At 38.6% G+C, this 14,483-nt stretch overlaps 1 long non-coding RNA gene across 1 annotated transcript; it reads right to left on the reverse strand.

The window, feature by feature from the left end:
• Positions 1–8,525: 8,525 nt before the first annotated feature.
• LOC104616278 lies at positions 8,526–12,557 on the reverse strand. The gene is made up of 2 exons (XR_738065.1): positions 12,431–12,557; positions 8,526–10,736 (listed from the first exon to the last, which is right to left on the reverse strand). It is a non-coding gene; the product is annotated as an uncharacterized LOC104616278 (long non-coding RNA).
• Between the last annotated feature and the right edge of the window lie 1,926 nt (positions 12,558–14,483).

The following is a 14,483-nucleotide window of genomic DNA, read 5'->3' on the forward strand; positions in this document are numbered from 1 at the left end:
ATTCATCTGTGTCACCTCTCGGGTGGGCTACAACGGTGCAATGTAGCTGGCCATGCAGAGTGTCCTCACACGCCCTCAAAGGCATGCAAAACTTGGGTGCATCTTCTCAGTAACAAGCGAGCTCAGCCTGCTCCCTGCGGCCTACGTTGGCGTCTTACAGTTTTTGGAATTTAGTTCAAGGTTTTGGACTTTGTTTTAAAGGCGAGATGTGAGCGTAGCTGAAAGGCTCGCTAGAGCTCATAAATGTAGACCATCGTCGATAACTTTATTCCTCTATCACACTGAAGGTTTTACAGGGAGAATTTTCTAAAACTGGAACACTGAATCTCACAGGAAGAAGGGGCCATCACAAGCTGTATTGGTTTCTTCTCCAAGTACGAAGTGCTTTTTTAATCTAAACTTCTTACATAAACATAGGGGAAATATGAAAATAGATAGAGAAATAAATAAATAAATCAAAATGCTTCATTGCACACACACTCCTCCACGGGTAGTGCTGGGTAGTGGATGAGAAAATAAATATGACAGCTCCTAGTCACGTTGCTCACTGCTGTTCTGGAGGGTAATCTTATACTACATTAGCGAGTGCAGTATAATGATGTACTTTAACTGGATCACATCATGGTATATGCACTTTTGTCTCTGAGATTAACATTAGGTGCTCCAGAAAGAGTGAAAATACAGTAGAAAAATTACAGGATTATATAAAACATATAGTTTGTCCTGAGACAGAGCTGGTTAATGCTCTGATACAGAACTAAAAGCCCTTGCAAAAGGGTTTTTTTTGCATTTCAATTATTTATACTGTCTATCTAGCTTCATATGTCAAGCTCCAAATTCTGATTTGCTTGTTTCTTCTTCTTCCTTTCTTTGTATCTTATAAATTCCCGCCTCTCCATAAGTTCAATCAACCCAAAGCCCTTGCAATGGGAAGCACTGCCTGTTCGCCAGGTGTTGGCGTCGGTGTTTTGGAGAACATTTCTCGCTGTCCAGCAGCTCTGTGATTCTGCTGGTTGGACCAGTTTCTTTTTGCCCCCCCTTGTAGCTGAAGCTGTAGACAAGTGCCTACAGACACGAGCAGCAGCCTCCCCTTCGGTCCTACACCTAGGGAGGGACAAACCTGTCTTCCATGCTCCTGGAATGTGCACAGCTTTGCCTCCTCTCCACTCCCTCCCTCTTTCATCCAGCCAGCTGGCACAGCCCGAGGATGTACTCCCCCGCAACACACCAAGCAGGGATGGTTGCCGTCCTTACCAGCTGACATTAGCACTAATTTCCGGTAAGTTGCCACAGAATAAAGAAGAGGCCTCTTTCTAAAAAAATCTTTCCGGCTTGCTTAAAAACACTCTCTGTCTTCTTTTCTTCCTGCATGCAGCTTGCAGAATCAATAAGGCCGAGCCTCGTAGCCTGGAGCCGCAGAGAAGCTATTGCTTACGAGCACAGCAGGAGGAAGAGCCAGGGCAAGTAAGTAGCCCAGGGCTAATCAAAAGTGCCCTCCCGTGGCTCAGGATGTTGCCAAGTGCTTGAAGCAGAACCAGAAGGCAGGTACTATGACTCTTCTGTCAAGCAAGGAATCATCTTCATTATCCCCACTTGATTATCTCTGAGTTTCACTAATTGCACTTACCTTTACCTCACACTTACCAACAGAGCTTGGCCGAGTGTTGCTCTGTAACACTGCTTTTGAAAAAGTGCATATATCTTCATATAGGTGCCTGATGACTATTAAAAGGGGTAAGTAGACCCTCTTTCACATCAGTCTATAATGCCATGACAGTCTGGTACAGAGGCTCTGTATTCAATGAAATTCTCAGTATTCAATGAAATTTCAAGCAGCCTCCACAGTTTAAAATAAAACATGTTTGTTTCCCCCTACAGTATTCCTATTAAAAAAAGAACACCACAAAACAACAAGCCAACCATCAACCCAACCCAACCCAAAAGCCCAGACAAAAAGGGATTGTTGTCTTTTATTACTACAGAAGATGGGGGGAAAAACAAGTGTTTTATTGGCTGTTGATTAAAGAGATCCCTTACTGGCATTTATAGATTCAGGGCTTTTTCTAGAAAAATAATCATGTGAGGGACATACCAGGTTAGGATGATCACTGTGAGAATCTGCTCTTGGCCAGGGAAAGGCACAGAGCAAAGTGCAGTTACCTACGGGGAAACTTTTGTCTGATGAAGGAAAACAGGACAGTACTAAAAGAATTACAGCTTGAATGCAGAAAACTGTATATCCACTGGTGGATTGTGTCATTTGCTGGGCTGTGTCATTTTTCTTGGGTACACTGTAGACTTCCAGCATGCTTTGAGGATCATGTGGAATTCTGCATCGTTGAAAATGACATTTAAAAAAAATCTGAAAAGTATGTTATTGCACATTAAAAATTGCTTAAGGGGACGTATTTTTCTTAGTGAAAAGAAGTAATAAAGACAAGAACAAATCTGCTGAATGCAACAGGGCTGTATATTTGTCGAATGCGTACTTCTTTAGGTCATAGGAAAGCTCTGTCATCAAAGATGTGCAACAGCACCGGCATATCCTCTGCACGGAGGTACCAAAGTCTGTTAGTGTCTCTCTCTGCATCTGGGACTTGTTTCTTTTTCATAAACAGGGACCCTCTCAGAATTTCCTCTTCCCTGTGACATTTGTCTCTCTCCCGTTGAGACCAGTGGCCTTCTTGCCCTTTATAACATCAACTCGAGCATGATAAGTGGTGTAGAAAACCTTGCATGAATTCTCTAGCTCCTTCAAGAGGGCTAAGCCACCATTTAAGTCCCACAGGCTTAAATGCTTTTTCAGCGCTTGACCTCTTCATAAGGATGAATTTCTCCTACAGTGAGGACAGCATCCAAAAGATGTTACTTTGTCAGTCAGAAGAAAATAGAAAGCAATACACGGTAAATAGTACATGAACATCAAATAAAATAATAGAATTTGTAATTATCTGTAAAATACCAGTGTGTCTCAGCTTATTTTCTGGGATAACTCTTTAAAGTCTCAGAATTAATATTTAAAGACGTATACAATTATAACAATTCTACTAGAAACAGCAAAATCTGCTCAGTGAACAGTCTGTGGGTACAGCCACTGGTCTAAATCAACTCCACTGCCAAACTGGCAAGCACCAGGAAATACATTAAATGAATAGACAATTCAGAAATGTCCAACAGATAACTAAAATTGAAATTTTATTTTTTTCAATAATATTCATCAGACATTTTTCTGACAAGACTTTTCTGAAGGATGAAGTGCAAATGGGAACCCTGTAAGAATGTTTAGAAGAATTGTACATGACATTTTTTAAGCGCCACTAAGTACACATTGAATACTTTGTAAGTATATAGGCATAGCAACATGCAAGTGTCGTGTACCTAACATTACAATATGCATTTTGTCTGCTTAAAGTTATTAATGCAGAAATTAAATGAAGTAAAGGCGTCTCATCATCAGTGCAATATGTTTAATTCCCATGGATTTTGTTTACGGGTTAGTGGTTGTATTTCTGAACGGTTCAAATACATCCTTCCCAAGGCCTCAAATTGCTCGTGTAAGAGCAGAGTACAGTGGAGCTCCTAGGAGAATACACTTACACTGACTGTGAATAGATTAAGTTGTTACAGTCCTTTCACAAATTATGCCATATTATTTATCCTAGGAAGCTTCATGCTGAACTGAAGGGGTTTTGTAGCTGTAAAATATCTAGGCTGAAAGTAAAGGATGCACAAGGAACGATTTATAATTCTGTTGGAAAAGAGATAAATAGCAACTCAAACATGTGCATTAAGGACTTGAGCCTTGTTCTTGTGAAATCAATAGGCGTATTGTACCCAACTTTTGCGGAAGCAGGACATATATGAATCCAGTAATCCATGAGTTCACTCTCTTGGCTCACTGTTCCGGCAGAAGCAGAAGAATGTAGGTCATATTTGCATATTTCTATGGAAGCTATATAGGGGTATACGCAAATCTGCTTTCACTGAAAAAGGACAACATGTGCAACTGCGTATTTACTAACATTAATCAATATGCATAGAAAGGAGAGAAAGAGGACGTGATAAATAATTCAGTCCAGCAATTAAAGATTTTCCTCCTCTTCATAATCAACATAAACAGTTGATGATCATCATTATTATTTTATTTACAAGTTATTACTTCAAAATCCCTCCTTTTGAACCTATTATGAAAACCCTTCAATGATTTCACTGTAGAATAAAACCAAGAAAATGAGTATGTTTAGAAGAAAATAACGTCAGTGATTTTCAGCACGATGCATAAGGACAGGGTAAGGCTCTGTAGTTTGTGCTGAAACGTGAGATCAGAGCTCACACATGAAACACTGCTGGCTTGACCCTGAACACAGGGAAAGTGCTAAAGTGCTGACCCCAACAGGCTTGGCTTTGCACCTGAAATCTTAAAAAAAAAAAAAAAAAAAAAAAAAAAAAAAAATTCTTGAACTTTTCTTTAATAGTAGCACAGACTGCTTCTGTTAGAGACTTTTTTTTCCTACCTCCTTTCCAATTGGGTTGCTGCTTTTAGCCCAGCAGAGAATAAAAGACTTAAGACACAGAACACGGAGGGCAGATCTATAGTAAACACAGAAGCCATGAAGATTTTTTTTTGCCATCTACTGAGAGCTCTGGAAGCCCCTAGTACTGTAGAGTCATCATGTTATCTCTGCACCATCTTCCGTCTGGCTGTGAATGCATTAAACATTGCTAAAGAAAATGAACGTGGCTTAGCAACAGGACGATTCCTAGATGCTGGAAGCATTCCCTTAAGGGCTGCTGGAAGCGCACAAAGCTTGGAGCATCCCGAGAATGTGGAGTGGTACCGAAGTGTGCTGTTAAACCATGTTTGTACCCTTATTTCCTCCTGAGTTAAAACAAGTGCAGAGTGCTGGGTTAGATTTATCAATAGCAGGAAGGAACTGTGCTATACTTAAGCTTCCGTTAATGCCAAGTAGACAACTCCCATTTGCTTTAGAGGTACTAGGTCCACTCTGAAGGGAGTCCCATTCTCGGTAAGAGTTTCTGCTCTGTTCTGTTGGCATCAAAGGCTGCTCTATCCATTTAATTTTCTCTTATTGTTTGCAATAGTCCTTCCCTGTCCCCCATGCATCGAGCGTTTTTAATGTAAGCATGCCCTAGCAATATTATGTGTAAATAAGTAAGAGACACGTCAGAATATCTCAACAGTATTGGTATTGCATATTTAATTCAAAAGCTAGCATGTGTTTTTAAAAGTTTCTCTTCAAACCTGCATGCCTTACTGGAAAGAACTGTGTTGCGGTTGGATTGCACATGATTATCTAGTGCTGACTAAATATTGATGCGTTATAGCAGTTTATTTTTAAGCTGTTGGAATGAATCCCCAGCCAGCGTAAATTGGCCCACATTTAAGGCAACAGAGTGAAGCTGATTTATACCAGCTGAGGCTGTGTCCTTATGCCCTGTTAAAAGCTCAAACTATCCCAAAATAAGTAAAGAACAGGGCAAGAATTATGAACCCAGGCAATTTTTTTTTTCTATTTTTAACAGAAAAAAAAAAATACCGTGATCTCATTTCAAGACCATTCGGTAGTATTTTAAAATGTATACAAATATCTCATACCTAGTATTTAGACTAAGAGGTAGATGTCATATTCTGGGAATAGTGTAGTGTGAAATGACGCTAGTGGCAGTTGCTAAATACATCTATTTGCCTGTTACACAGGACACAAAGGCGGGTTATAGCAATGGCAACCACAAGAAGGCTTACAATATTATCTTCTTCTTCTGCTATTCTATGTTATCTGTCTTTTGGTGCATTCCTTCTGGAGGGGTATGATGGAAAAGTGGCGAGAAATAAAAAGATCGGTAATACAAAACTTCACATTCACAAAACGTTAGCTTTATCATTAAAGGCATCCCCTGTACTTTGATGGAAGCATTTTGTACTTACAATTTAAGATTACCTGGCGTTACTGAGCAAGTAGTGGAAATTCCAGGTGAGGTGATTCAGCAAAATAGGGATCAGAAGAATGCAGCGCACTCTCTCTCTTTCTCTGTTGCTCATGCTAAAAATACCAGGGCATATGGCAGCATATTTCAGCATCTTAACATACTAGGCTCCCTTGAGGACAGAAAAAAAGAGGAAACTTGTGCTGTTGAGCCAGAAATAGATTACAGAACAGTGTTGCCAGACATACAGAGTGCTGGCAGCAAAGCCATTAGTGGACTCAGTGTCTGTTTTTGCCTAAAGGTGTTTTGGTGACATTTTAATGGGCCTCAAAGACATGGAAAGCAAAGCTAGTGAGAATGAGGAGTGGTATAAACAGTTTTATAAACTAGTTTTCATTGCAAGTAGAGGAATTACACATATTGCATTAGGATATCCACTGCTTGTATATGTACCTTCCAGTTTTTCCTTGTGACTGTTAGGGGTCGTCCCCCTGCTTGAAATAATCAAAATGCATATTATAATTACACGGTTTTCCAATATCCATACACAGCAAGTACAAGATACTTACATGTAAGTACACTCTATTTACCTATATTTTTGCATAGTTTTTAGTGTGTACTTTGTGCCACTTAATAAAAAGCATTACTCGTATTGTTGTTGTTCGTTTTCCACTATTAGACAGCTTATTCAATTAATGTTGAAGTAGCTGGATTTTTGGTATGTTCATCACAGATTACCAGTTCCTAGGAGTGTTGAGATTAGACACTTGGAGGAGTCTGGATAAGCGGTGGGGAAAACTGCAGTGTGAACATGAAGTTTTAAATCACCTCCTTAATTAAGAAATGCAATATCAGATTTATGGTGCTAATTTAATAAACTTACCTTTAATTTGAATGGAATTGTAAAGGTAAGGACTCCATTTTCCTTTTGGTAACACTTTACAATAAGTGGCACTAAATTACACTATAACTGCTATGTTACAGGGAATTACATGTAACTACACTGTAACTGTTAAAATAGCTACTGTACATGTGCGTACACGGTAACTTCAGTGCTTTTACAATCATGAATTACAGAATTACAGATGATTCTGTCCTCTCTTTTCACTGAAATAGTGATATATATATTATACTGTAATGAAAATACACAAGATGTTAACTTTCATGTCTTATTTAGAAAAGTTGGTTTTCTTCACGTATTCCTTTATAGAGGGAGCCTCAGTGCAAGACGAACCATCCTTAAGTAATGTGGAAACTTTTTAAAGTGTTCTAGCTTAAATTCAGAGCCTCAAGTTACACATCAGGTTCCTTAAACTGTTTCTTGGCTTGTCAGATGACGCTAAAAGATTGGGAGGATGCATCCCTTGTCTTCTGAAGATGCACCGCTTTCTCGTTCAAATCATGAGAGTGTTCCTGAAGCATTTAAAAAAAAAAAATCTACATCAAGAAGTTTAAAAATAATCAGCAATCAACACTGTAAACAGTACACTGGCAGGAACTAGCTACCTGGTCTTAAAAAACTACTCTGCAAGTGCGTGTGGGAGAGGACGTCACACGCACTTTAGCAAGGACGCTTCCCGTTCAGAGCCTTCGTTTTACACATTCGCTGGATACCTCACACCACAATCAAAGCGGTAGTTTGGGATGGGATCCTGGACAAGGGGAACGGATGACTGGCTTTGAGCCTGCTGAACGTCATTAGCGTTGAGCCAAGGTTCTGCCTCTACACTTCGTGTAGTAATTTAAACCCGTGAAGACCAGACAGTCCTGCAAAGTGCTACCCAGGTAGAATGCTTGGTGTGGGGTTTCTCACACCTGCTTTGCACAGATGCAAGGGACATCACCAGGTGCAAGACAGTGGAAGATCAACTGTGTTAAAAACACACGTGAGGAGTTTTATTTGAAAACCAATGAAATAACCTATTTTAACAGTACAACTTACATCGCTTTTTGCAAACTTTAAATGCTGTTTCTATGCCACTGGAGAAAATGGTTTGAAATGGTTACCCCAAGAGCAATTCTGCTTTTGAAGGTCCTACCTGACCTTGGTTGGGTCATGGTTCAAGTAACAACCCTACTATTCAAGCAAGCAGGAGTTAGGAAGAATGAAAAAAGGCGTAAACACCACCCTGGTGCGGAATTCCACTTGAGCAAATAAGGCCCTCATCCAAGGAAGCACTTATTTTCAAGCATATGAACAGTGCCTTACAGTCCCATGGAACTTCTCTGACGCCTGAAGGTGAGCATGTGCTTAAATGCTTAGTTGAACTGGGCCCCAGGTCCTGAAATAAAACCTTGTCGTATGTGATACTCTATTGTAGCTAATGTAACTTACTGTTGTGACAAGAACCCATATTTTTGGTATTAAACTGAATGACTTCCTTTGCCAGCCTTTTACATGTGTATGTTTCGAAAGACATGAATATTTTGTAAACCTATACTAGTTTTCAATGTGTCTAGTAGCACCTACCTGGTTCTCTCAAACTACCATATTATATTAACATATTATTGCATTTTTCCACAGATGGGTATCGAGTGAACTGTAAAAACAAGCATGCAGTCACATCAATGCAGACTTATTTCTTTAAAATGTCATACTGTATATGATTTATTATGTTAACACTCAACCACATCATATTATTTATGTCTGTATATTTTGAAAAAAAAAGTGCTGTTTTGATTGACGTTACCCCTTTTTTCTTAGAAATTAACAAGATAAATGTTTCAATGAAAACAATTAAAATACTCTTAATATTGTCCTTAAAAGGTTTATACTCTTCTGATAAATAATCTGACACAGCACCTTTATCTTCCATTTTACCATACTACATGATGTCATATTCCAAACTCTCCCTTCCCCACACAAAAATAAAATCCCAGGAGAAAGACCTTTACAGCAGACCATCATGCTTTTAGGCTTCACAAGTATTGCAACCAGAGAGAAATACTCTTTTGTCAATGGTGCAAAACTTGGGAGCAAGACAAGCTCCAGCTAGACTAACTTGTGTTCTCCAGTATAGAATCATTTCCAAGAGCTGTTGTGGCAACCTTTTTACTTCATTGGAAGAGGAAGTAAGCCGATGGGCTTACAGTGTTTTGTTGTCATATTTAAGAGCATGTGATTTTTCAGCTGTCAATTACACAAAAAATTTCAGAAATAATCCAAACAGAGACTTTCACTGTGGAGCTAAAAGCATGGAAGGAATTCTCTATCATTCACGGTGACATAAGTTTGTACCTCACAAAATGCATAGACAGGAATTTAATATAAAGAATTAGTCCATTTACTGTATACACAAAACATATATCTTTTGTTTTAACACCTCTATTTTTTCTTTTTTTTTTTCCTTTTTTCTTTTTTTTTTTTTGGCAAACCAACATAGAGAAGCAGCTCTGGAACTGCCAAATTAAAAACTGAGAATTTTAGCAACTCAATAGTATTTTTAAGGATAGTAATCAAACGTGGTTGTAATTTAAAACCTGAGGCTGTGCACTGGTTGTTAGCTTAAAACTACCTTTCCATATAACATTGTGCTTCCATTGTATAACAAAGAAAAAATTAACAAGAACTAGAAAAGTTTGCTGCTGAACAGTGCTAGGACATACAGACAAAAAAATACTAATACATGTTACCTACTCAGAATATTGATTTGAGTCATAGCTAAAGGGCTATAATGGACATTAGAAAATGCTTATTGTGACTGACTTAGCTACTGCCAAAAAAGTGAAATATGTATCAAATAATGTTTAATTGAATTTATTATATGCACTATATACAGATACTAAAATGCTTTGCAGTTGTGTCCCATGAACGCTTCATGAACAATTCACCTGAGTAGGCAGGTGAGTTCATGTGAAGCAAATAAATTATAAAACCAGAAATTACCCAGAAAGTTCTCTAATCTTTGCGATTTCAAAAAGCTGTAAAAGGGCAGGACAAATTTGTTTCAAACAAAGCACTATTACCTAACTTTGCAGAATCTGTATAGCTATTCAGCATGTTTTTGCCGCTAAAACATGGCACTGTTGTCAAGGTACCATTTAAAATGTAACAAAATAAAGCAAAACAAAACAAAAAATTCAGTGGACTGATAGTTTTTTTCCACCAAATCCAAGCATACAAGAAACTATACTGAAAAGATTTCGGTTTGTGTTTTCTAGGGCATATGTTTCAAAACCAAGTTGCTTTTTGAATTATAGATAGATATGTATAAAACGTTCTTTGTAAACCTCTAATCTTAGACTTAACATTTTATATAAGTAAATTATGTCCTTACCTAATAGTATTTGTTACGAATATTGTTCTATGACATACTAGTAGGGATGTGATAAAAGAAAACTGAAAAAGAAGCTGCATAACATTTAAAAATGTAGAAAACTTGGATTAAGATGATGATTAACATTGTTAAGGCTGTATATTCAAGCACTGTATGTTAAGAGAGCAGTGGATATGAATTTTAGGCAATAAGAAATGTCCTGCTTTACGCATGATACTGTAATTATAGAATGATGATGTCAACAGCTGATTGTTGGCATAAACTGGCTACTTAGAGCAGGTATGTGAGTTAATAAAGATAGCAGAAGATGGCAGAAATGAATTCTGAGAAATGATAGCCAGTTTTCTCCAGCAGTCAGCCTGATAAGTAAAACTCCAAGATTATAGCTCTGCATCTAAATGAAATACTCTTTTTTCTCCTCTGCATTGACTTGGCTGCCTTCTGCATTGATAATGGCTGTGTCAGCATCAGGTGCATCTTCAGCTCCTTTTGCTTCATTTGTTAAATATGTTCCTATAGGAATCAGTACAACAGAAAAGAAAAAATAAGACAGATTAAGGCTTTATGCTGCATTATAGGAAGTACATTTCTAACAATGCTCCAATTGCTTCATGAATGGACAAATATTTTCACAAAATTTTAGTATACATCATACATGTATGCTTAATTTTCTAATATGTCTATATTATATATAATTATATGTCTATATTATATATATTATTATATAATACTATAAATATTTATAGTATTAATGCTGATATGCGCATTAAAAAATTCAAGTATATCCACAATAAACTAAGGAAATCTTTTGATAAAAATCCACTCTATCTAACAGCAATAATATGCAATATATTTTGCAATTACAGAGTAAATGATAAAATCTTGGTTATTTCATGGAACAGCTACTCATAAAAAACAAACCAGCTTTGAAGATTTAGATATTCATAAATGCTTATTTTTTTTAAAAAATGGCCACTGATTATTCTTGTATTTCTATTTTTTATAATTGTATCTATGAAGAACTATATCATAGCCATTTCCAAGAACTGCAAAATTGAGGTAGTTTTATTAACTGAACACACTCACATTATACTATCAATCACAGGTATTTTTATGCTCAGGATATGAATAAAAGGAATTGTGTACCATAGTCAACTTCTCCTTTGTGAAAAGCATTATTTATGTTGGCATAAGATGTATATGTGTTCATTTAGGAAAGTAAAACAAAGAGACAATTCCACTGGCTCATTAAAAAAATCTTGGTTTTCCCCCGCACATTCAAATCAAATTAAAAAGATGTTTTTATCACCTTATGTCTGCTAGCCATATGATTATCCTATCTAAAATAAGATTTGAGTTAATATCAACACTAATTCTCTCTCAACCTTTTTTTTTTTTGGGTGGGGATAGGGAATCAACTGAGTTTTAACAACTGGTCTACAAGCCATTCAGAGGTTAAATCTGAAGAAATTATTTTGGAATTAACTAGGTCAAAATAGGATCATAGACAAGCTTAGTCAGGAGTCAGTGTCACTCCATCCCTGTTATCTCTAATGGCGGGGGGGACTGAAAATGAAGAGAGTATAATTCTTAACATAAAAACCCTGTATAAAGCTTGGCCCAGAAATGAAACTCTTATTCCAGTGGGATCATTGGTAAAAAAGTCCCTGTTCTGAAAACTCACCACCAGCTTCTAATATTATCTTTTAAATACATACTTAAAGTACTAGCACAGTTTATTAAAATGAAAAATCTTGTTCACTCAATGTATAAATATTCTGCTGAGTTGATATACTAGTGAAAACTATGAGTAATCAAGTGTGTAGAGCTAAGGCCTAAAACCTGGGGGCAATCTCATCTCTCAGTCTCTAAATCACTGACTTACGATACAGAATCACAGAATCATAGAATAGTTTGGGTTGGAAGGGACCTTTAAAGGCCATCTAGTCCAACCCCCCTGCAATGAGCAGGGACATCTGCAACTAGACCAGATATGGCCTTGAGCACGTAACTAGATGTCCTTTGCCTTAGCAAGTCCACTGGAAAACCAGGTAAAATTCAGGGACTTCACTCATGACCGGACTGTGAACTGAGCTTTCTTGCCCAAATCATTTAGCAGATGGGGGAGGGTGAAGGGGAACAGCACTCCCAAGTGAAATCATGCCTTGCCCCCAAAAGTGACTGAACTTCTACTAACTCTGTCTTACCTTTATGTCTTGCCAGGTACCGACCAAGGAGAATTATAGAACATAGTGTTACAAAGACAACTACAGCCACTATTCCTCCTATAAGAGCATGGTCAGGTCCGGTCTGTCCAGCCAAAGCATTTGGATCTAGAGGGAGAAACAAAAATCAAAAGTGGTCCTACACAGACAAAAGTTGACAGGAAAATTCACAATGCCAAGTTTTATATCAATCATCCCAAAAATAAGGCATTTCCCTCTTTAATATTCAGCGTGATTATTCCCACTTTTACTACCAGTATCTTATCAACAACATAGCGCTGCTTGTATTCCCAGATTGTTAAAGCCCTGAGGACATCACAGTTATGAAAAATATTACCTTATTCTTCTTTGGCAGAGGTTATTAAATGGGAAAGGTTTCTGGTTTTGTCCTCGTCATTTTACAACTGAAAACCTGGCCATAGCTATTTATAGAGGGAAAAACAAGGAACTGAGAATTGGGGATCAGATAGCATCAGCAGAATAGTGTCTGCATAATACATAATTTATAGAACCGATTCTCAGTGGGGATCCCTTATGTATTCTCTTCCTCTCATTCCTATCCTGTTGCACCCGAAATAAAAAGGCAGATAAATTGCAGCAGTGTCAAGTTCCTCTGCACATGGCTGAGTCTGCCTGAATTTGGTCAGATAAAGGTATCAGGCAACCTGAAAGATCATCATTCAGTCTCAAGCGTCAGTTTGTGAATTTACTATGAATACTCAATTAACACCCAATGTGAGCAAGATGTAACAGATATAAAAATGTATTACAGGTTCATTTTGCTAACTCTGTGCAGAGCGCTAGGAATACTGCCAGATTCAGGCTTTTCTGTGCTGGTCATTTGCCTGTTCTGTTGCCTGCTGCTTCACAAAAGTTGCAAAGAGGCAATCGTGGGAAATGGCACTACTTAGGGGTGAGTAATTCTCTGGAGCTTTGGAACAATGAACCAGCAACCTGTGACTGTTGACTCACCTGAAATATGCAAAAGAAGGTAAAAATTCAATCTAAGGATCATGGTAAGATTTCTATTTTAATGAAAATGCCTCTGCTACGAAGTAATAGCAATTCTCTCAAGATGCTATTAGCATGTACTGTATGTTGCAATCAGTCTACTCTCACTGCTTCAAGGGCATTTCCCTTGCAGGAGCTGTTTATATTCTACAAATAGTTTGCAAACAACTTCTTTGCTTTGCAAAAGGGAAAGGCAGGAAAAATATTTACACAGAAAAGAGGGCATGTCTGTAAAGATGACAGAAGGGCCTCTGATAATGCCGAGGAGGGGTGATTCCATGATACCATAATTACATACTGCTGACCAGGATCAATGCATAACAGTAAGATGTATAGGTACATCTACATACACACACGTCTACTTGAATACAACATTATATAGATGAAATAAAAGCATAATGTTTTCCCCTGCTTTTGTAAACTGTCGGGCATGCTGAAACTACGCCTTCGGGTTTGCTGGAGCCCAGAGCAGTATGGCCGCTGTTACAGCCACAGTTCTGCTCTTAACAGTCACATCAGGCATGGCTTCTTCACTTATCGCTGGCTTTCTGAGCCCCCAGCTGTTTCTCTCCTGGCTGCTAAGAGGACTTCGGGGAAGCTGGCCACGGCACTTCTGTGGGCATGACGGCAAACAGTAGCTATTGGCCTCAAAAAAACTAAAACCACCTTATAAACCCAGCTGTGCTTGCCCCATCTTCCATCCCCATGAACCTCCTGGCGTGGTGCTACTGTTGGTGGCACTACGCCGAGTATGCAGAATCAGTCCAAGGGGACACTGGCTCTATTTTGGCGATTAGAAATTACTCTGAGTTCTGTGCACCAGCAGCCTCCCGGGGAAAAGCACGGCCGCCGAAGTCCCGCCGCCCTGAGGCAGGAGCTCGCAGCCTGCTGCCACCCTGCCCCACGCCTTGCAGAGGCGCTAGTTCTCCGCGGGGCCTAAGGAGGAGGCGACTGCTCCCCTGAGAAAAGGGGAGGTGACAGCTTGCTGCAGGGCGCTCAGCCTGCCCGAGCCACCTGGCGAACT

This window comes from Phaethon lepturus, unplaced genomic scaffold, assembly GCF_000687285.1.
Source record: "Phaethon lepturus isolate BGI_N335 unplaced genomic scaffold, ASM68728v1 scaffold18447, whole genome shotgun sequence".
In the NCBI taxonomy this organism is placed as follows: domain Eukaryota; kingdom Metazoa; phylum Chordata; class Aves; order Phaethontiformes; family Phaethontidae; genus Phaethon; species Phaethon lepturus.